Raw genomic sequence first — 24,330 nt, forward strand, 5'->3', positions numbered from 1 at the left:
GATAGCTTCCAACCCCATACCAGAAAATGCTGAATCAAGGAGAAAGTGCTTATCAGAGCCTGCGGGATTTAGGCAAGAAAGAGTAAAAGTAAGAATGGAAAACTAACCAATTCTTCCTCTTACCCAGCAATAGGCTGTGGTCACAATGGTATTTATGTTAAGATGTAATGATGGGCATGACAGATCAATTACTGGATGTTTCTTTTTTTCTTTCTTTCTTTCTTTTTTTTTTTTTTTGGTTAGGTATGCCAGACACAGTAACAACAAAGTCTCCAATGGAGACGTTACTGGGCCCGCTCGAGCAAATCGACGATCAACGGGAGGGCCTTTACCTTTACCTTTTATTGTGATATATAAAGTTGTTCACAGTAGCATTTCAGGCATCCATTCCACTGGCATTTTCATTTTTATAATGTAGGCCAAGGGTTTTCCCACCTTTGATACTTTTCATCCCCTTGTTATGTCATTCTATAGACCACAGATACATGAGAACATCCAATATTTGTTTTTCTGACTTAACAGAATATCTTCCAGTTTCATCCAAATTGTGTCAGATTGATTTCATCATTCCTCATGGTTGTTTTCTTATCCTGGCTATTTTACTAAGCAATTCAATGAAAACAGGTGTGCATATATCTTTTTGAATTAATAGTTTTTTGTCTTGGAACCCCTCTGGATATTACTATCATTCCCAAACTGACATGACTTCTAATAAGCAATGGATATCTAAGTCCTATGTGGTTCTCATTTTAAATATAAAATTGTTTTGTGCATCACATAATAAAAGCACCTGATCTAAAACTCCTTGTCAATAGGACCCTTGCCAGTCTTATTATCTCTGTTTAATCCGAGGTCACCTTCAAAACAGTAACATGAAGAGCTGTTAGTTGGGGTTTAAAACTAGAATGCCTGTAGCAGGGACAGGAAATTGACTGGGACAAAATAGAAGCATGAAGCAACTAAAGGAGGGAGAGTGAATCCAGAAACAATAGGTGGACAAAGTTCAAGGGTAGAATCTGTCTCTAATACAAGCAGAGTATCTGGAGGCCCCAGCAAATTAAAGTCTCGAGGATAGTTATAGTTACTCTGAAAGAGATGAGTGAATTCTCCAGGGTCGCTCCAATGAATTTTTTATTCCTTTTCAACAGTCTTGTAAGAGTTTCCACGGAGTACTTTCAGTTTCTGAGGAGGCAATTGGAGGGCTTCAGAATGCCCAATAAATATTTGTGGGGCAAATGACTCAGTGATTTTAATTTCAGCTCAGGTCTATTCAGAGACCAGCAGGTATTCTAGGAATCTAAATTAACGCCCTGCTCAACATAAATAAATTGACCAATAGTGTACTTATACCAAGACCCCATCTCCAGTTCTGTTTGTGTTCATAAAAATCTAAGTTAAGTGAGGCATTTGTAGAAACTGAGAAGTTGGGTAGTTTCCCAAACTTACTGTAGCATTTCCATTAGTTCCTCTCATTTTGCTTGATAATGCCATATATTCCCTCAATTACTGACTTCATTTTTTCATGTGAATCTGAATCCTCTTTGCTTCACTTTGCTAAGATAATATAAAAATCTATCTTCACTCACTAAGTTCAGTACAAATATGAATTTTCTTTCTTTAAAAACACTCACTTTGTCTCTCAAACACAACATTCACACAAAGGAGGAAGTTAGTATATTAACTTTTTCATTAGATTCACTTTTCTTTTTTTATTTTTTTTTAGAGACATTATTTTAACTTCTGGAAGTGGGAATAGAAGTTATTTTTAAGACTGCAATAATGGGTTGCAATAATAGGCCAGAAAAACAACCAGCAAAATAAAGTAAAGGTACAAATCCATTTGGAAGAAAATACAAGTGTAATGAGATACTTGACCCCACAAACATGACCTCAATCGCTGATCAAAAGCATTGTGCTTTCCAGATAATCAGTAAGCAGTTTAATAAAGTAGTAACTGCCCAGGTTATAAGATCAACTGTCACAGTCTGAATTTTCTTGAGTTTTTGTTTACAGGTTTTGAATATCTGCACAGAATAAAATGCTCACATAAGTATGTGTCTGCTTTGAGGGAAAAAAAAAAGGAAGAAGAACTTTCCAAATATTTCTGGGTTAATTCATTAGCTGATCAAGCATCCAGGCTGAGTTCAGGTGTTACAAATCTATGTTTCTGACTTCTAAAGCAAGTACAACATAAAGATGGTATTAGTGATAACCAACCTTGAGACTAATGGTCATTCTTCAGTTATAATAGACTAAAATTCCTATGGCATATCTGTATCCTCTGGAATTTAATATAGGCCAAATACTAGGTTGATGTCTCTCAAAAAGGGAACATTTTAAAATAGAATATAGATGCATGCAAAGCACACATTCAACACCAAATTCTTCATGACTATGAAGTGCAATTAAAAGTCAGATTCTGGGGCTGGAGAGATAGTACAGCAGGTAGGGTATCTGGTTTGATGTGGCCTATCCAGCCTCAATCTCTGGTGCTTCATATGGTCATCCAAGTCTGCCAGGAATGATCCCCAAGCTCAGAGCCAGGAGGCTGACCTGAACACTACTGGGTCTGAAAAAAATGAAGGAAGGAAGGAAGGAAGGAAGGAAGGAAGGAAGGAAGGAAGGAAGGAAGGAAGGAAGGAAGGAAGGAAGGAGCAAAGAAAGAAGAATAAGAAAGAAAGATGAAGGAAGGAAGGAAGGAAGGAAGGAAGGAAGGAAGGAAGGAAGGAAGGAAGGAAGGAAGGAAAGAGCAAAGAAAGAAGAATAAGAAAGAAAGATGAAGGAAGGAAGGAAGGAAGGAAGGAAGGAAGGAAGGAAGGAAGGAAGGAAGGAAGGAAGGAAGGAAGGAAGGAAGAAGCAAAGTTACTTGAGGCTGCCTAATGCACTCCAACAGTAATTAGAATGATAGGCACATCTGGGAAAAGAAAATACATTACTAAATATAATTATCAAAGGATCCTGGTCTAGGGATAAGCCTACCTGGACTTGAGAATACTCAGGGCATGCCTACAGGAATATTGATGGAGCTTGTATGTCCTTAGATTTCAGAACAGAAACAAAAAAGAGACCTGTTCTCTACTGGCAAAAATAGCCTGTCCTGGGCTGCATCTTTTATTACCACTTATTACTTCTTAATAACATGCTGGTGCTGTAATTTGTGTCTCTCCACATACCAGTATAAGCCATCAGTTGTACATGCTGCCAGTGCGTTAAACACGAAACAAAACTCAGGAAGTTCACATTTTGCTCTCATTTGTAGCATTTGGTTTCAAGTCATTCTGGCCTCAATAAAAACTTCATTTGGAGAAAAACTCCATAAGAATTTTCTTTCCTCCTTTATATATATATATATATATATATATATATATATATATGTATATAAAGCTATATGTGATACAAATCACAGCTTTTATATATATATATATGCCTACTTTTGATTCTGTCTGAAATCAAAAGTGATATGATATATATGTGATATGTATATCATATTTTCCTGCCCTTCCACAGCTTTCTCAGGACATAAACTCCTAATGTCCAATCTGGTTAAAGCTAATTAAAATTGTTGAATGCATCATGGATTTTTTTTTCTTTTTGGGTCACACCCGGCGATGCACAGGGGTTACTCCTGGCTCTGCACTCAGGACTTACTCCTGGCAGTGCTCAGGGGACCATATGGGATGCTGGGAATCGAACCCGGGTCTGCCGTATGCAAGGCAAACGCCCTACCCGCTTTGCTAATGCCTTGCACGCAGCCAACATGGCCGACCCGAATTCGATTCCTCCGCCCCTCTCGGAGAGCCCGGCAAGCTACCGAGAGTATCTCGCCCACACGGCAGAGCCTGGCAAGCTCCCCGTGATGTATTCGATATGCCAGATAAAGTAACAACAAAGTCTCCAATGGAGACGTTACTGGGCCCGCTCGAATGCATCATGAATGGACAGAATCAAAAGTAGGCACTAGGCCTATATTTGGGTGCATCAAAATTACAGCAAGAGATGATTCTTTCCATACTATAGTTTTATATGGGAAACAGGCTGGGAATTCACTGAGAGAATCTGAGGAGGGCATCGTGATACCTATATGCCCCCTAACAACCCATTCTCCAGTGTCTTCAGGGAAATTGAATAAGCTGTGGAACTTCTAACTTTCTGGAAAGAGACTGAAATACTCTACAAGCACACTGGAACCACTGTGTGAACAGTATTTACCACAACAGTAAGAAAATAGCCAAGGGTCTCCATATAAAATCTTTATTTTCATGGTTTTAAAATATTTTTCAAAGATTGTGGGGGTTTGGGGTTGACTCAAAGAATCTGCCTCTTGCCCCACTGTAAAAGAGCACACAGAGTACAGGCCCTGGGTCCAGGAGTCATCTATGGTGTGAAGGGGGAAAGGCTACATAGGGTTCTAAGCCCTCTGCACTTCCAAACTGCACCTCCCTAAAATTAAAGCCAAGAAACCAGAGCAGAGGAGACAAGTAAATATCCCCTTTCCCTGTGGCACCTCCCGCCTAATGGGAATCGTAGTTAATGATCTGAATCGAAAGTGAAGTCTTGTTTTATGGAATGCTCACTCTTTGTTAAGCAAAGCTGTTTGGGCGAAGGACCATTCTATTGATTTAAAAATTGATTTCTTTTTTTTCTCCCTTCATATAACTAAAACATGGCTCACAAATCACAGCTCTTTTATTCTTCTGGATGAAACTTAGGCTGAATCTCTCTCAACCTACTCACTGAGGGACGTCTGACTGAGGATGTGGGAACATTTGGACAGAGATTGTTCAAGATTCTATTAAAGGTTTCAAGTGGCTTCCTTTGAACATTTGGTAATTTATATTTCGAGTCCCTTGGTGTAATTATTGTAATTATCATTAATCATCAACTTCCAGACCCAATCGAAATACAGAACATTGGAAAGGTCAAAGCAATGGAGAATTCTACTATCCTTCACAGAAGATATGAGGCATTAAGATTCTGATGCTCCACTTGTGTGACAAAGATTGTAATGAAAACAGAAAATAGCACAAGATTAATGTGTTCTCATGATAAGAATCATCATAAGGGAAGGAGAAATTGGAGCAAACTTAACCCACTCCTGTCAAAAAGGCATAGGGAGGACATGGCTTGAGACTAAGAGACAAACTGGCAGTATGGCCTGACTTTGTTGAGGATGATCACAGTTTCTTTTTCTAATGAAATAACAAAAGATAAGGAACCAACTCAGGGGCACAGCAAATTAAATTTTAGATAACAAATTTGACTCCCATTTCTCTATGTGGTTGCTTCCCTAGATACCTGTTTCTATGTGAGATCACTTATTATGGGCCCTTAAACCCATACCACAACTGGTGGCTAGAAATCCATCTTCATTTTCAAACCAGAACTCATTGCCTCTTCCCTGAACCAATCCATCTCCTGTGTGACAAAATAAGACAGTGGTTGAACACAAATGTTTAACCACTATCTGGATGGATAAGTTCTGGTATGTAGACAACTTAAATTCAGATACAAGTCTGGCTTCTTATGCTGTAATTCTGTGAGAAATGCTTGCCTTTTACAAGCCTCAATTTTTCTATCTATAAAATGTACTTAATCACACTTGTTCCAGAGTATGGTTTATAGATAAAATGAGACACATATCCTTTATGCCAAATAATCTACTCAGTACATAGAAAGTGCTCAATAAATGCCTGCACTTCATTTTATTTTTTAACAATTCCTTTATTAAGAAGACCAGCTAGTTACTTAAGCATAAAGACAAATTTAGGAATTAGTCTATATTTACCTATGACTGTAATACATAAACAGACATTGAATTCTCATTAATCTCCCTCAGTTCTCTTTGTAAACTCCCCCCCAAAAAAATTCATTGTTTCTACCTTAGTTTGGGTCTGTAGGAATCACATAACTATTTCTGGTCTCTGGACTTACCCTTTTTCTAAACTACTAACCACACTGGAGCCAAAATTTCCTTTAAACACATAGGTATCATAATGCCCTTTCCCCTCCTCATATACTCAGCGAATTTCCAGCCTGTTTCCTATATCTCAGATTCCTTTACAAGGCACATGAAGCCCTCTAGCTACAGCTCAGACACAACCCTTCTTCCTCCCAAACCTTACTCCTTTCCCTTTTCTCCCCTTCCCCTAGGTTTAAGACATGCCAAATTTATTACAACTACACAAAATTTTTCTTTTGCTGTTCCCTCTAAAACTATAGTCCATGGCTCCTAGTCAATTCTCTGTCATTCCTTAAATGGCAATGCAGGCATCATCATGAATAAAAAAGCCTCATCTCAGTCTGCTCTGTTAAGTAACTTTAGCGTCCCTATGTCCACACAATTAGACTACTTTCCTCTCAAAATCTCTGTAATATTCCATTTGATGTAGGTTACCACCCCATACTAGACCCTAAACTCCTAAAATAAACAAAACACTCTTCTTTCACTTTTTAAAAATATTACCTAGGCATGTGGGAAATATTTATTATCAGTTCAAAGCGATAACAAGAGCATTTGTCTTGCATGCAGCCAGCCTGGATTCGATCACTCTGATCCTCTCGGAGAGCCCGGCAAGCTACCGAGAGTATTCTGCCCGCATGGCAAAGCCTGGCAAGCTACATATGACATATCCAATATGCCAAAAACAGTAACAAGTCTCACAATGGAGACATTACTGGTGCCTGCTTGAGAAAAATTGATAAAAAACTGGAGGACAGTGCTACAGTGCTCTCTTGCAATAAACTGTTATGAATAAGAAAGGGAGTGAAATAAAATTCAAGTACGTCCATTTTGGTTCTTATTAACTATGAAAGGAAAGAAAGAAGGAAGGAAGGAAGGAAGGAAGGAAGGAAGGAAGGAAGGAAGGAAGGAAGGAAATAAGGGCAAAAGAATGGGAAGAAGGGAGGGAGGGGTGTGGAAGGGGAAGTTTAAAATTAAAGGAAAAATAAAATTGTGGGTTCGCTATGCATATTCAAGATTATTAGGGTTTTTTGTGTTATTTGATAATAGGAGACAATGTAGGGCCTTCTGAAATGTACCAGCACTCTAAGCATAAAAGGTAATTTGCTGAAATGTGTCCCCCTAAACTGTTGCTCTAAAACAGAGAGAAGAATGAGATGCCACACACACACACACACACACACACACACACACACACAAAACAAAAGTAAAGAAAATGTCTTACAGAGCATGAATGCAAAGGAATTGTACCATACAAGTAGTTTCTGCAAATACATTAAGGGGTTCAGCAGGATAAAACCATAAAGAACAATTGCACTTTGGCATCACAAAGTTATGAAAGCCCAAGGAATCCTTTCTTGTAGCTGCAAAGGGTATGCTGTTTGTCTTTTTTGCCAGAGGCCAACATTCCCTGCAAAAGTGGTAAATGCTGTGAGTAATCCCTGTTGGAGGAGTGTCTCTACATTCCTATCAACTAGGGGATGAAAATTCTCCAGGAGGACGGCAGTGAGATGGGGTCCTAATAGAAGGGCTCAAGATCATTCTCTGTATGCAGAGATCATGGCAGTATGCAAGTAGAGAGACTTGGAGGACTAGGTTGACCAGGTTTACTATTCACTACTAGTTGCTGGGATTCTGGAGTAAAGACAAAGCAGAGTCTAGAAAAGAAGCAAAGTTAGCAACTAGAGAAATAGTGCAAGAGACCTAATGGGGGGAGTCAGCAATGAGAAATCCTATCATCAGAAAATAGGAAAAAATGTGAAATGTGATTGGGCATTAAATTCAGGATAAAGGCCATAGTTCAAGGGAGGGATCAATCTGAAGAATAGAGTTTCATGAGCTGTATGCTGTGCACAGGTCAAGTATATTTTTGAGAGGGGAGGGAAGATGTGTATTTGAGGGGGTTCTTTTTGTTGTTTTTTCCTGGTTTTTGTTGTTGTTGTTGTTGTTGTTGTTGTTGAGTTTGGGGACCCGGTTATGCTCAGGGATTTCTCCCAGGTATGCACTCAGGAATCACTCCTGGAAGACTCAGGAGACTCTGTAGGATCCCATCGATCAAATGCAGGTCACTACTAAGTTTCTACATTTCAGGGCACTGCAATGAAGGAAAATCGAGTCAGTAGGCTGGGAAATTAGAGCAGTATGGTTGCAGGAAGGACAGAGTTAAAAAGCCCAGCAGCCTGGGAGCCATATGGTAAGTGCTCACACTGGGTCAGCAACTCTAACAGCAAAGGTTCTGTCTTGAACTGAAGTGCCTGGAGCCTCCTGATAAAGACCCCTGTGGGGCTCAGATAATTTCTCCCACTGTCTGCTCAATCCCATCTCAGCTGAGATCTGGCTTCCACATTCTGTCTTTCCCTTTTCAGCTAGTAAATCCATCTAATGGTCTCACTTTGCTTTTTAATTTATCACTAGAAGATTCTGCCTCTTTACTTCCTCTAGGATAAGTGCTCCAGATCCTTCATATTTGATCAGGATCCCCATAGGGTACATTCTTACCAGGTCAAAGAAAGAGATTAGTGTTTTTCAGGAGATGCTCATGACAATAAGAATTATGAAGTCTAGTAAAGTCTACTCTTAGCCCTGAAATAAACTATTTATTGCAGTTATTAAAAAGAACCAAGTTTGGAGGAATGGAGTGGTTTGCTAACTGCCTATATAATATGTCTAATATGTAACAAAGTTTGCTTACATGTATTTGGTACCAAACCCTATCTGGAAAAAAATTAGCACTCCCAGAGAAGATGCAGAATGAATACCTACAAACTTCACAAACTTAGAAGTCCTAGGTATGCTATAGAAATTTTATTTTAAAAGAAAATTTAGAGATCATGGCTGAGGTTTTTGACTGAGAGGAAAATATGCATATTGGGAATAATGAGTTTAATGAAAATTGGTTATATATTTATGGTAATTCCCAGTTGAGTCCACTGAGTCAATTTTTAAAAGAAATATAGAGTTGTATTGGGTTGTACAGCAGATAAGATGATTGCCATCCAGGAACCATGACTAACCTAAGTTAAATCCCTGATACCGTATATGGTTCCATGATCCAAGTCAGGAGTGATCCCTGTGCAGAAATCCATAAGCACTGCTGGATATGACCCCAAAACAACAGTAACAACAAAGAAGAAATGCTCCCAGATTTAACAGTATAGCCAGTCACTGTGAAAAAAATTATGTATAATGTCCCCTTCCAAATAAAAACAGTCAAAAATATGCACTTACTTAGATGAAAGAAACCTATAAAGAGATATAATACTAAGGGTTTACTGACAGAACAAAATTGAGATGTAAAAGATTAAATGATAAAGTGTAACTAAGATTTGATGATCTGATACTCATGAAATCATACAGTTGAATGGTTCAGCCAAAAAGAAGGAATTATCAGAAAAAGGACATCCAGCCCACCACCAAGAGACAGGCTGGGGAGAGAGTGGCGGGAGGGAAATGGGGGACATTCATGGTGGGAAATGTACATTGATAGAGGGATGGATATTGGTACACTGTAGGACTGAGACCCGACCATGATCAGGTTTGTAACTGTACCTCTCAGTGATTCAATTAATAGGAAAAAAAGAAAAAAGAAACCTCTGCTTTTGAAATTGGATATGCCCAAGTGAATTCAGATATTCTATGTACAGAGACTAATGTAGAAATAAGAATGAGGAAGCCAACTTGACAACACGATAGCACATCACCCTCAAACACTTTAGTGTATATGTCCTACAATCAAAAACACCCTTTTAGAAATACAGCCTTCCTTCTGGCTTGAGGCACCTCCTTGAGTGCCAGTCACCCAGCAGTGAAAATCTGTGACAAGAGCTGGCCTAGGAGAAGAAAAGGAAAATAAAACAGATTCTCATTCTCTGAGACTTAAAGGATGGGATCCCCTAGTCAAAGTCCTCTAGTCAGGAAAACTGTTTTTTTCCAAAGAGTTTGCACCCACCATTCAGTTACATGGTTTGGTCTGCCCTTGGCTGAAAACAGAGAAAGTTATTGGTGGAAGAGGACAGTGTTCTCCTCTTCTCTCACTAGTTGTTTGTGATTGACTTACTTCCCCAAACTACCTATTGTGGTTTTACATTGCTGTCCTTAAGTCATGGGGATTTCTATCCAGATCGTACTCCATTTTGGCAAGCACCAGAAGTGCAAACTTATTTTCTATAGCTGTCAGCAGGGAAAAACAGCCTCAGGAATGTACAATCTCTGCATTGACATGAGGCCTATTGCTCCATTGAAGGACCCTGTGTGTTGGATAACATTGGGTTATCCAACGTTGCTCCTCCTGGAGGGAGCTTAGATTTATTGATCTACTCCCACAACAGTGCCTCTAAGACACACCCAATTTCATCAAGCACTAATAATCCTATATTGCTTTTCTCTTTCCTTTATGTCACTTGCATGGTTTAAAAATGTCCTTTTGTATAGACACAGGAAGACAGTTGGTGCTATGATTTTGTAACATGGGAGTTAATTGACTCTAAATAATATTTACTCCTGGTCATCCATCATATTTATCTGACTTAAGTCTCAGTTGACTTTACTTCCTAACACCCCCAAAAGGAGAGTCCCGATGAAGGGGCTAGATGGAACCAGGGCAAGTGGTAAGCTACCCTGGCATTGAAAGAGGACAAGCTAAATACCATACGTATAATAAATTATGGTCATGAAACAAAGTCTGTCAAGACCCAAAAAGAAATAACTGAATAGGGACCCTGTTGGGGTTTGGAAAGACTAACCTGGCCTGAAGACTGAGGTCTGGAATAAATAGTGAGATGTCCCCAGGGAAGAGCCTACCTTTAAGCTTAATATGTCTCTTACTGTGTCCATACAAAATGACTAAAAATATTACAAGAAGTAAATTTACTATGATTGGTTAAATGGATTACTAGCTGAGGAAAGAAGAAAGCAGTATACTCTAAATGTAATCCTGTCCTTGAGTGGATCTCCTATTAATCTAGAGTGCTGAACCCTCAGATTAGATTTTGTCCTTGAGTTAATCTCCTAGAACTTCCCTTGAAAGAGTGGCTTTACATCTGTTTGTTGTTTATGATAATGTTCAACCCCACCTATGTGTAACCCCGCCCTTCAAGATTTCTATGTAAGTATTCTTTAAGGGCAGAATGGGAACTATGATGAATATAAGGGCTAGATAAGAAAGACAGGACTAGAGTAGAGGTCTTTGAGGTCTACGAGGAGACTAAGATGATGGAACTATGATGACTGGGACTGCGACTAAAACTACAACAATGATTGTGCTGTAAGGGGAGAGATCTGACTATACTGCGGGGGAAAGAGAAATAAACTGACTACCAACAATCCTGGGTTCCCATTTCTTTGTTTCTCCTTCCTTTGTCTGTCTGTTGCAGTGGGCAGGCCAGGGGAATGGTTCTAAGCTACTGAATACTAAAGTCCCCCCACTTTTCTTCTCAAACTCACACCTCTGCCTGATTTTATACCCGTTGTTGCCATCTTGAAGTTATTAATGATTTGTTTGTTTGCTGGAAGTTCGATAGGAGCTTTGGACAAGCTCCTATGGATATGAGCTGAGGAGACTCACGCAATATGCATATATACTACTATTATAACCCCCAAGCACGTAGCATTCATGATGTCCCATTTTTCTAATAGTCAAAATAATAAGCCAGAATTTCCAGTAGTCCCATAGTGTCTCAGAAGGAGTATAAAGTAATAGTGTAAATCTATAAGCAGAGAGGAGTAAAAAGTAACTATGTTATATCTATAAGAGGAGATGTTCTTTTTCCCAAGCAGTAAGAATACCTCATTAGAATCAAAACATGCTTTGAATACAGAAAGAAAATTTTAAAACAAGTGACCAAGGAACCTTTTGTATTATCCTTCTTCATGCAACTTTCCTATTACAAACAACTTACACTGAAAATTATGACTTAAAAGAGTTGGAGAAAATAATACATTTTAAAAAATTAATTTTAATCCTTTAGAAAATAGGTTTATTTCAGTCCTTTATTGTCTGTAAGGCAAAGAAGAGAAGATGGGTAATATGTGAGCAAAGAAAACAGTTGGGCTAGTCTTGTGTAACATTTCTACTATTCTGGTAAAAACAAGATACATATTCATATACAAAATGTGTAATTTTAGTTATTCTGCATATGACTCAAGTGCTCTTACATTTGCATTTAAAGCTGGTTTTGCACAATATGAATAAGTGGTAACATTCATGCTAATAATTTATCGTTATAATTTTCTAGTGTAGGATGACATTGAAGAGCAAATAAAAAATATTATGACAGGGTCTGAATACAGAATAGAAGGTAGAGTGCTTGCCTTGCATGCGGCCAAGCAGGTTCAATCCCTGGCATTTCACATAGTCCACTAAGAACTGCCAGAGGTCATTCCTGAGTAAAGAGCCAGAAATATGCCCTGAGTACAGCTAGGTGTGCCCCAAAAACAAAACAAAACTACTATGACAAGTTGAGAGATAAACCATGAAAGAAAGGGAAAAGCTTTGTATTCAGTCATTTAAAAGGTACTTCTTTTATGATTTTTTAACAAGGAGATCATATTTTTATTTTGAAGTAAGCCATGGAAAATATGTACCCATACTTATCCATCAATTTTTGTTTAAATCCAAGTCCTATTCTAGATTCTCATAAGAAACTATGATTATTTGCATAACGTTCTTCCCCAGTTCACCCTAGAAAATAACTCCTTCTCCTTCTGAGATAGTTTTGTAGCCTGAGAGTTGAAAAGATTTAAATTACCCTTCAAGGATATGCTGGCTTTCTTATTTAATTTACTTGTAGGAACATAGTTAGTCACATTTGCTTCTGTATCAGGAACAGTAAAATGCCCAAATAATCCAATCAATACTCAATGAAACTTATTCTCAGGTCTGTGAAATGATTTGCCATCACAGATTTTTGTGGAATGAGCAGAAATTTAGAAATAGAAGCATCCCGTCACAGGGACTGGCACACATTCAAAAGAACAAAAGCAACCAGTGCTGGCATGGATTTGGGGAAAAAGGGACACTCTTTCACTTTTGGTGGGAATGCCCACTAGTCCATCCTTTCTGGAAAACAATATGGACAGTCCTTCAAAAACAAGAAATTGAGCTTCCATATGACCCTGCGATACCACTTCTGGAAATATGTCCCAAGGATGCAAAAAAGCACAGTAGAAATGACGTCTGTACCTATATGTTCATTGCAGCACTGTTCACAGTAGACAAAATCTGGAAACAACCCAAGTGCCCTAGAACAGATGACTGTTTAAAGAAACTTAGGCACATCTACACAATGGAATAGTATGCAGCTGTCAGGAGAGATGAAGTCATGAACTTTGTTTATAAATGAATAGACATGGAGAGTATCATGCTAAGTGAAATGAGTCAGAAAGAGAGGGACAGAAGGACTGCACTGACATAGAAGGACTGCACTCATTTGTGGAGTATGAAACAACATAACACGAGTTTGACACCTAAAGATAGTAGATACACGGGACAGATAGATTGCTCCATAGCTGAAAGCCTGCCTCATGAGCAAAGAGGAGAAGGCAGCTGGAATAGAGAAGGGATCACTAAGAAAATGATGGCTGGAGGAATCGGTCGGGATGGGAGATGTGTGCAGAAAGTAGATAAAGGACCAAACATATTAACCTCTGTGTGTCTGTATTGCAAGCCATAATGCCCAAAAGTAGAGAGAGATTATGGGGAATCATGGCTGCTATAGAGGCAGGGAGAGAGTGGGAAATAGGGGGTTAACTGGGGATACTGGTGATGGGGAATGTGCACTGGTGGAGGGATGGGTGTTTGATCATTGTGTGATTGTAACCCAAACATGAAAGCTTGTGAGCATCTCACGGTGATTCAATAAAATTTAAAAAAAGAAAGAAAGAAATAGAAGGGTGTCATGGTACTTAAAGTTTGTTGTTTTCATGTGTAAAACTTCAGTAGCATTAAACACATTTAGCAATTATTCTTGGGGATCATATGAGATTATGCATAGAAGTTACAAAATGGTGTATACATATTTCCACTTGGTTATTGGTCAATCTTGAATGACTGCCCAAATATTTACACTGCATTTCTGTCACTTCTATAAACCTCATGACCATTTAAAATAAATGCAGCAGGTGTAAAATGTCTTGTGAAATAATGTACATAGGGATCAGAAACTACATAAGTGACTTATTAGAATGATCAAATATATTCCAAAGATGTATCTTGAGTTAATCGATATGGTTTTCTCATTTTTCTCAAAACTTAAAATCTCAGCTTTTTCTTAAGAAACCCTGGGAAATTATCAAAACCTACCAAACCCCTTCTTTTTAGTGCACTATTAACCTTTTTTTAATCACCTAATCAAATTAACTTATAAAATTTCCTGATTTTTAAGGTACGTAGAAAATAATAGACTCACCCACTACTAAAATGATGAAAACACTAAAGGTGGTCATGATCAGAAGGATCAACATTGTTTTAATCTGAGAAAAGTGATATTTCACTAACAGAATTAAAAGATGGTATGACATTGGTCCTTAATTTATTGGCACAGCAACTTTCAAAAATGATATTTCTCAGCCACCTGAGACTTATCATTCACCAACACAATTTTTATTTAGCTCTATTCAAAACAAGGTACAAGAATTAACATACATAACTAAAAAATAACTAAACTCCTTTTATTCAAAACTTTTATAGTTATTATTATTTTAGATTATCTTTCCTATAGTTCTTCTCTAAGACAGAAGACATACACTAAGTAACATAAGCTAAAATATGGAGGACAATCAGCCAGAATGGTAGTACAGCATATTGGGCACTTGCCTTGCATGTAGATGATCTGGGTTTGATTCCCAACATCCCAAAGTCCCCCAAACACTGCCTGGAGTAATTCCTGAATTCAAAGCTAGGAGTTAACTCTTGAGCATAGCTGGGTGTGGCCCCAAATCACACAAATGAAATGGAGGACAAGTCTTACCCAATCAAGTAGAAGATTTATATAGACCATGGAAATGTAGCTTTTACAGTTATATTCCAATTATTTATGATATAAGGGACTGCAATGGCAGATAAAAGAACTTTAGAACCTCAGAGTTCTAAAGATCCTGTAGTTCAATCACTCACAAGATGGTTAAACATCTTCCTATACCAAATAGACTTTCAACATGTGCTTGCATATCTTTAGTGAAGGAAAAAGGCTAGCTCATTTCATACTTGACTAATTCCATTAGGTTTCACCTCAGTCTAAAGAACGAATCTCTCTATCCCCCTGCAACTTTTATCCTCTTATTTGATCATGGAGGGTAAGGAATGCACTTTTTAATCTCTGTATCCCCTGTGAATGTGACAGTGTTCAACTGACATTTAGCTGGATTTCATTGTTTATTAAATAGAACATAAATAGACCTAAAAATAATGTGTCCCAGATCATCTTCTCTCAAGGTCTTCAAGAACTCCTTTCTAGTCATGACTTTGAAAGCTCTGTTCATCCAACTGCTTTCATCTGTCATCATTTTCTAATGTGTTGACTCCAAAATAAGATAGAATATTGCAAGTTTGCTCTTAAAAATACAGAGTTGACTATCCTGGAAAGTCCATCAACCTAGAAATTACTCTTCAAAGAACATAGCCCACATTAATAGTATCCTATGTCAGCAGCACCTTCTAAAGAAGGGCAACAGTATCAAACTGAGTCCTTTAACAGAAAATGCTATTTCAAAACCATGTTTTTCTGAATTACACTAACAGACTTACTTTAACTTTCTTTGTTGTCATTTGCACAGAACTTCAATAAAACCTTCTGATTGACTAGAAACATCAGGATAGTGGCATTATATTAGTTAATATTTGAACCTGATACTGTGCATTCCAGGCTATGTAACCGAGACAAAGAACTTTCTCTTCTCTTTGTCTTACAATTATATTTTAAATATGGGGATAGAATGTTTATTGTTAGAAATAATAAATGATCTTTTGAAATAAATTGGAAAATAGAGCTGACATTAAGCAAATTAACACTGCAAGAGAAGAAATTAGATAGTGAGTTGTCTTGGCATTCAGGAGCTCTTTTATATGTATTCTGTTGGAATTACTATTAGACAATGAAATGTTGTTATAAAGTAGGCAGTTGAAAACATATGCCAGAATTTTAGAAAAAGGCTTATGATGAAACTACAATGTGGAAGTTCAAATCAATAGAGATGTATAAAGTTAATGGACATGATCAGTTTCCTAAGTTGGATAACGAATGACTGGGGCTATTACTCAGCAGTAGAGTACTCATCTTGCATATGTAAGATACTAGATTGTACACTCAGCACTGAGGAAGGAAGAAAGGAAAGGTGGAAGGAAGGAAGGAAGGAAGGAAGGAAGGAAGGAAGGAAGGAAGGAAGGAAGGAAGGAGAAATTAAAGAACGCTTAACCTACTAAAACTGGAAAGAAATGACAATGAATCAAAACAAAAAATCAATGGAGTAGGAAGGGAATCATGAGGCAGTGTTCTTCTGAAGGGCACAGATTTTCAAGAAAGAGAAATTGATTACCACTTCACTCTATTGAATGCTGCTCAAAGATGAGGTAACTTGAGAATTCACACATCAGTTCCAATCTCAAGCTCCTAGAATACTGTCTAAAGTATTGCAGGCCCTAATTAGGAGGCAAACTTTATTTTAGATCTTGACCCAGGCATTAGAATGTATTATATTCTTCAACTTCAACAGTTTCACCCAATAACAGATATAAAACATGAGTCATAAGAAGTGGAAGCATAAGAAATGACTCTCCAGAGTCAAATGAATTGAATAACCAGCACCTTGTTGGAATTGATGTTATAGAGTATTGTATGCTGCCAACTCCATCAACCTAGAGAACACGTTAAATAATACTAGTCCATAATTAATGTCTACCCTATACAACTACCTCCTATAAGTAGGCAGTGATATTAAAACAAGACCTTTACCTGGGACAGCTGCTACAAAACCATATTATAAAGCCATTTAATGGTGGTAATATACTCTTGATATTTCTGCCTTTTGCTCAAAGAACAAACAAACACTGTCCTCCCATTGTTCATCGATTTTCTTGAGCGGGCCCAGTAACATCTCCATTTTGAGACTTGTTGTTACTGTGTTTGGCATATCGAATACATCATGGGTAGCTTGGCAGGTTTTGGTGTGCAGGTGACTCTCAGTAGTTTGCCAGGCTCTCCAAGAGGAGTGGTGGAGGAATCGAATCCGGATCAGCCGGGCTGGCTGCGCACAAAGCAAACACCCTACCGCTGTGCTATTGCTCCAGCCCAAAAACGTTGGTTAAATGCCACGAAGTAGGTGGCAGCATCTTAACCGTATGCATGTTGCAGGCCAAAGCCTCTTCCATCCTTGTCAAGGGGAGTGCTAACCTTCTCTCCTTTCTGCTATATCGTCCTGCTGAAAAAATATGTCCTTGCATTAAGCACTCTAATTTTAGAGTCTAGTAAATCTACCTAAAAAAGAAATGGGATTTATCAGGTTTAATTGTTCATAGTAAATTCACCCCAGTTTCTGATTATCTATTTAACTCTCTACTTATCTTTATATTTATCAAGTTTACAAGACTTAAAGACTAACTCTGATTTGTGTACTTTCTTTTTAATCCTATACCTTCATAAGTTGAGCATTAAAGTCTTTTTATCTTTATTATACCTTTCATCTGTGATAATTTTCAAAATGTTTTTAATATCAGAAATGCATTATTAATTTCCCTCTAATTAGAAAGTCTATAGTAGTTAAAAGGGTATGTTTCTATTTAACTGAACGATGTAAATTGTTTATACAAAATTATAGATTTGGGAAACTGAACTTATCTCAAATAGAATAAATAGATACATAATTAGGTCAGATACTTTATATTGATGAAACCCAATATTTTAAAGAAATAAGTCTAAAAATAGCCAGAGAAAAATAGCTGCAAATTCCTCACCAAAGATCTCTGTGGGAAGAAAACAGTAAGAATATCTTTTAAGTTCCAGAAACAACAAAAGTAAATAGCCAGACAAAACCTCTCAATGTAGAATTCTATATCCAGTGAAAATATCCTTTAGAAATGAAGGTAAAAACATTCTAAGGTGAAGAAAAACTAAGAATTTAAAACAATTGTATCTGGTATAAAAGAATAGTAAATGAGGGTTATCATTTTAAAAAGTAACATTGAAAAAAGGCTGGAGCCATAGCACAGTGGGTAGGGTGTTTGCCTTGCAAGCGGCCAACCCTGCAGACCCATGATTTATTCCTCTGCCCCTCTCGGAGAACCCAGTAAGCTACTGAGAATATCTTGCCTGCACGGCAAAGCCTGGCAAGTTCCCTGTGGCGTATTCGATATGCCAAACACAGTAACAACAAGTCTCACAATGGAGATGCTACTGGGCCCACTCAAGCAAATCGATGAACAACGGGAGGACATTGCTACAGTGCTATAGAATATTGAAAAAACTTGGAACTTTAGTTAAAAAGGAAAAACAATAGAAAACAGAAATAGCAACTATTTGAGTAAATATGATGTACTATTATTCTACCATCATGTTATTGATGTGTAATTTTTGAAATAAAAAAAGCAGCTTAGGAAGATGTGATGTTTGTAAATGTAACATTAAAAAATGCAGCCTATATGGTTTTAAACCTTTTATATTTTACTTGAGATGGCCAAATATGATGTATAAGTAGATAAGAAAGGTAGGCATTGTATTTAAAAAATTAAGAGCAATAAATTAAGCAATATAAATATATAATTAAAATCTTGAAAATAACGAAGTAATCTAAGAAAGGGGGGGAAGAACATAAAAACAAAAATTCAGAACTAAAAAAACTGATGAAAGTATAGACTAAACTGCTAACAAGCAATAACAACTTGGCAGTCTTTTCAGATGAACTGAGTACTTCAGAAAGATTAATCCTATTCTGGGCAATATTTGGAAATTAAAACACCCCATTCCTGTCCACCTTCTGGGTACATTTCAGGCACCTGGTATGAAGCAGAGGTAGGTTATAACTGCTTTAAAAGATGGCTTGGAGCTCAGTGATGAATGTAGAAATTGTAAAATTCACCTTTAAATTTTCTTCTGATCTAAAATATATAAAGGTTTCCAGTGCACCCAGCCTAAAGGAATAATGTGCAATTTAGATAGCCTAAAGAAAAAGAAAACATTGGCATTAGAATAGATTATCTCTTTAAGCTAGCATTACTAATAATTAAAAAAGAGACTTGCCCACTCCTTATAAGATGCCCCTTTTACTCGGAGATGCTGTTGATTGTAATGCAAGGTACTTGAAAGAAATTATTATCCTGGTATTTTGAAACTCTCCTTTAATGTGTGGTGGCTTCAAATGAGCAATTTTATTTGAGTCTTTCAGACCGTAGTTATTGCTCTGACTCCTTTGACCCTCTGTTATACACCCCTTTGCACTGATTGTTTCCCACTCAATACCTCGGGCCGCCATTAACAAAGTGCCCCTTCTTGATTAATAAGAAAAGGAGCTCAGAATGTGTTTTATCATCTTCAGCTTCCTGGTGTTTGTCAAATACTCTTGTTTTACAAGAAGTAGTTTTCTTGTAGGGCTGTGAGTGTGTCTGCATAATTTTTCATCAAGGCAATAATGTAGGATCCTAAATCACAAGCATTCTTTGCAAGTCCCTTAAGTGTAGTGTAATTTGGAACTGGCAATCCATTTCAAATTCGGTAAATTAAAGGGAAATAGCCAAGCACGAGTTGGAGGAGCAGCCTCACTCCCACACCTGCAATTTCAACCAAATGACACAAAATGCCAAGCCATTATTCTTCCAATTTAGCTTCCTCAGCTTTCATGTTCAAAACCAAATTCATTCTAAAAGTAATCAAATCAGATAAGGACTGTGGGGGCGGGGGGAATGCTAATGACGCAGCCAGAGGAAATGGTTGCAAGGTTCTGGTGTTTTAACATTCAGGTTATTTTATGGAGCACATTTTAAAATGATTTTTCCAGGTTAGTTTAATTGGAGTATCAGGAATCCTTTCATCTGTTTTGACAATTGAAATGATGATGTGCAGCCTGCACTGTGTTTATACTGTTAGCGATAGAAACATCCATATTGATGCTCCAGCTTCTGAGAATTTAAAAGGACAGGAGCAGCTAAAGGCCGATTAGCCATGGAGAACATTAGCTTCGATACTTCTCATACAAGAGCCAGACATTACGTCAAGCATGACAAGCCACTCTAGCATAAAAGTATTAGCGGCCTCCCAGTCTCAGGCTTACCCTTAAGTTATTTCATTAAAATACAAAATCACGTTGACCTAATTTTTCGACAGGTTTCAAAGAGAGCAAAGATTTCCTCTCTTGCTGTACCTCCCCTTTCTCCCTCATCACTCTGCCCTCACTCTGGGGAGTTTGCCAGTTTCAAGTCATGGCAGAAGACCAATCTCTTTCATTTTAATCAAGGTAGAAGCTCTGGCTCGAAATGCTTTCTTACCTTATCTCCAAACATGTATGCTGAGATTCTTCATTGGCATGAGAACTTCTTTCGATAGCTGTAACTCTTAATGTCCTTGGGGGGAAGCAAGCTACTCAGCATTCAGTGGAGGAGCCGGAACCGCCTGGATTGGTCTCATTATGTAGGCCATATGCAATAAGCCAGGGTACCTAACAGCTGCTGGTGGTAGGATTAAGGGGAAAATATTTAATTTGATGCAGGAGCATGTGCGAGTGATTTCAGCTGTAGCTCTTACCTGCTCCCCGGGGTGTGTGTTAGATATATGGTATAATGCAGAAATCATTTAATTGTGTCAACACTATGTTAGGATGTTTGTTTAAAGTAAAAATTAGTTTTTGTGGCATGCATTGATTAGTTGACAGGCTATTCGACTGTCGCAGAGGCTACCGGATACAAAGCAAAAATTGGCTTGGTTAATCTGAGCGAAGGGGAGCAAGTCCTTTGAGATCAGGAGAAATACAAGCAATGTAAATTCGGATTAGTCTTTGTGTTCTGTAAATCAATAAAACAACGGGGAAGTGTGAAGAATAGGCTAGATCATCTATCAAACTGGTTTTTATTGTGTTTCTATTTCTATCCCTAGTAAACATGTGCCTTCAGTTTTCCATGAATAAAAGCATTTGACAAAGGAATAAAAATGGACTGGAGTTCACTGTAGATGCAGTGCCAATGACAAAAAGTGGGGTGGGGGAGTGGGGAGTGAAGATGAGAATCAAAAAAGGCTGCTTCCTGCAATCGCAAAGCTAGATCATTCTAAAATTCTCAGGTGACAGGGTGAAAGTGAAGATAGATTTATATATCTACTGCAATGAAGACTGAACCTTATGCAGAATACTAATCAGGATTTTTTTTAAGGCAACTGCATTGTCTTAACCGGCTTTAAAAGAAATTGAGGTGCATGTATGCACACACACAAAAGAAATCAGTTAAGAAGGCTTATGTTGTGACCAAGATTTCTTCCTGCCATTTGCTTTCAGTCTCAGAAAAATAGCATGCTAAAATAAGAAAACACTAATTTTGTGGCCCCAATGAAGAACCCTGCTCTTTAAAAAGCAGTCCTCTCTTCCTTAAGTAAGACCTGTTTAAAGGCGAGTATTTTACCTGATGGCTTTAATTGAAGGAATCCTTTTATGTGTTGAAAGTTTTCCTTGTCATTGTGTTTTACCTTTTGGTGAATTCAGAATCTCATTCTAAGACCTCCCTACCCAAGCCACTCAGTGCACCGAGATACTGCAGAGAATGAGGAAGGGAGAAAGAATGCAGGCTTCAGAACAGAGGAGCAGCACGTTAGATTGCAGTAGTCTGGGCGAGCTAGGCAGAGCGGTACAAATCTTTCCTTCTGAGTGTTTGAAAGATGGGGGCGTCTTTGTGGCATTATCTTCCCAGGTGCCCCAGATGGCACAGTGTACTTCTAATGGAAAACCATTCATCTGGCCTTGGGACTGTACGTGTTGTACATCACGATGGTTCATGGAGGAAACGAGCTCAGACAGCTTAAGCAGAAGGCGCAGAGCATGTGGTTGTGAAGGCATAATGGAAGAGAGGCACAAAAGGGCAGGCGAATGAGTCAGAGGCTGGGGAAGGGGAGAAGGCTGTTATTTCTATGTAATTCCCCAGGATTCACTCCTGCTTGGGTTGGCGGTGAGAAAAAACCAATTCAATTTGAAGGTGGTTCAGGGTAAATGAACCAGGGAATTGAGCTGCTGGAATCTAATTAGGGACCCCCCAAATTACTACTACCTGCCCAGCAGAAAAATCAAATGGCTACACCAGCCAAAAGAGTTAAGGGAAGTTGGCAGAATAAGCAGTCCAGAAGGAGAAAGTTTGCAAACCCTCCAGATTCTATCTCAGAAACTCTTAGAAGTGGTTTTTTTGTTTGTTTTTTTTTTGTTTTGTTTTGTTTTGTTTTAAAAGTGTGCATGCCATAAGCAGAGAACATGGCAGAGCAGAAAATATGGTCCCAGAGAAGTCAGATTTAAGAGCCTGATATGGAAAGGCTGGCAGTGTCTCTTCTCTCTCTATGGAAAGTGCAACCCCTGTTATTCCCACCTTCTTCCTCAGGGAAGTGTTCCCTAAAGGGAAGTATTATGAAAAAAAGAATCTACTCCCCACCTCATTGAGAAAGAGTAGTATTCAGACGCTAAAGAGAGATAATAAAGGTGGCTGCATAAAATGACAGGAGCAAAGGACAGGTGGAGGCCAAGGCTGCAAGATCAGCCCTCCTTGCTCACTCTTTGTTTGCTGGCCTTAGGAGACTTATTCCAGCCCCTCTGATAGCTGCTTATGCAAAGATGATCCTATGTAAACACTTATTTCTTGACTTTCGTGTTTTAACTTGTAATTGTGTGACTTTGTAATCTCTGTGAGTTGGGGAAACTATTTTGAGAGTCATTTTAAGTTTGTGTGTAAAATAAGGAGTTCTGCTCACACAACTGCAAGATATTTTATAGCTTTTAAATCTGAGAATCCCCCCACCACACACATGCGTGTGCATGCATGCATGCATGCATGCACACACAACATACATACATACACACACTTTTCTGTTTTTGCAATTAGCTGCAGATCACTTTGGCACAAAAGATAGAGAATTAACCCCCAAAACAATGAAAGACCCAGCAGGTGCTATCACCTTTCGAATTGATTTCTATCCTGGCTCTTACTTCAAACCTTTATTCACATACAACAAATCAAAATCTACATAAAAAGCAAATTGTACTTTTATTTACTGTATGATTATGGCCATTGCAACTGCTGATTTCTCCCCAAAGCCTTGTAATAACTACAGTTGCTAGATTTCATGCAGATCCCTGAGGGCAGAAGAAAGCCAATAAATCCAAGAGAAATAAGTAAAATTGAATATGTTGCCCTTTTCGGCTTTAGCCAGGGAAGTAAGATTTATGTTTCAAGATGTCAATTAAATGAGCAGCTATAGTTTGCCCCCACTGAATAAAGAAGACTCTCACACCACTGTACTGAAATACCAGATTAATAGAGCAGAGTAGGAAATGCACCCAAAAAAGTGATTAGCAGTTAATCATGGAATTGCCAACTGCCAAGATGGTCATGACGATGTATACTATCCATCATTGCCCTGACACCTTGCAGAGTTCGAAGTATCTACTATCACCATCCATGGATATAAGATCAGGGGATTCAAGTTTATTTTACTGTCAGTCTAAGCTAAAAAATATTTAAGCAAAAAATCTTTTTTCATTTTCATGGGGAGGTCTCACCTGGTGGTGCTTGTGGGATACTCCCAGCTCTGTGCTTAGACTATTACCATGGAGGGTTCCCAGTGGTGCTCATGGAATCATGTCATGCCTGGGATGAACAGGGTTTCCCACATGTAAAGCATGTGTTCAGCCCTTTGAGCCACCTTTCTGATCCCAGAAATATGTTTTTGTTTGTTTGTTTGCTTTACCTTGCAGTGCTCAGGGGTACTTTGCAGTGGTGCTCAGAAAGCGGAGACCTTTTGAGGAGCTGGAGAGATAATATAGTAGGTAGGATGCTTGCCTTATAAGCAACCAACCCAGGTTTGATTCCCAGCATTCCATACTGTTTCCCAAGCACTGCCAGGAGTAAATCCTGAGTGTAGTCAGGTGTAATCCTTGAACATTGCCGGGTGTGACCTCCAAATCAAAAATAAAAAAGACCTTTTTCATAAAAAAAAAAAAACCATGATTCAGCAACCCCCATAATAAATATGCTTTAAGTGGATTCATTTTTTGGCGGGGAATGAATTGTTGAGTTTCATCATACAAAATAATATGAGCTGATATTTGGGAAAGATGAAAATGCTTATTTCACTTTTATAAAGGTGGAATTGTCTCTCCCCACATTTGATTTAAAGTAACCAATTCTGGGGAGAAGGAATCAGAAA

The 24,330-nt window shown here is 38.2% G+C and overlaps 1 non-coding gene and 1 pseudogene across 1 annotated transcript; one reads left to right on the plus strand and one right to left on the minus strand.

The window, feature by feature from the left end:
- The window catches only part of LOC130041639 (protein Red-like), a 100,957-nt pseudogene that overhangs the window by 27,596 nt on the left and 49,031 nt on the right, over nt 1–24,330 (plus strand).
- LOC130042252 (U6atac minor spliceosomal RNA) lies at nt 17,243–17,365 on the minus strand. The gene has a single exon (XR_008795190.1). It is a non-coding gene; the product is annotated as a U6atac minor spliceosomal RNA (small nuclear RNA).

The sequence above is a fragment of the Sorex fumeus genome, unplaced genomic scaffold (assembly GCF_029834395.1).
Source record: "Sorex fumeus unplaced genomic scaffold, SorFum_2.1 ptg000098l, whole genome shotgun sequence".
Lineage (NCBI taxonomy): Eukaryota > Metazoa > Chordata > Mammalia > Eulipotyphla > Soricidae > Sorex > Sorex fumeus.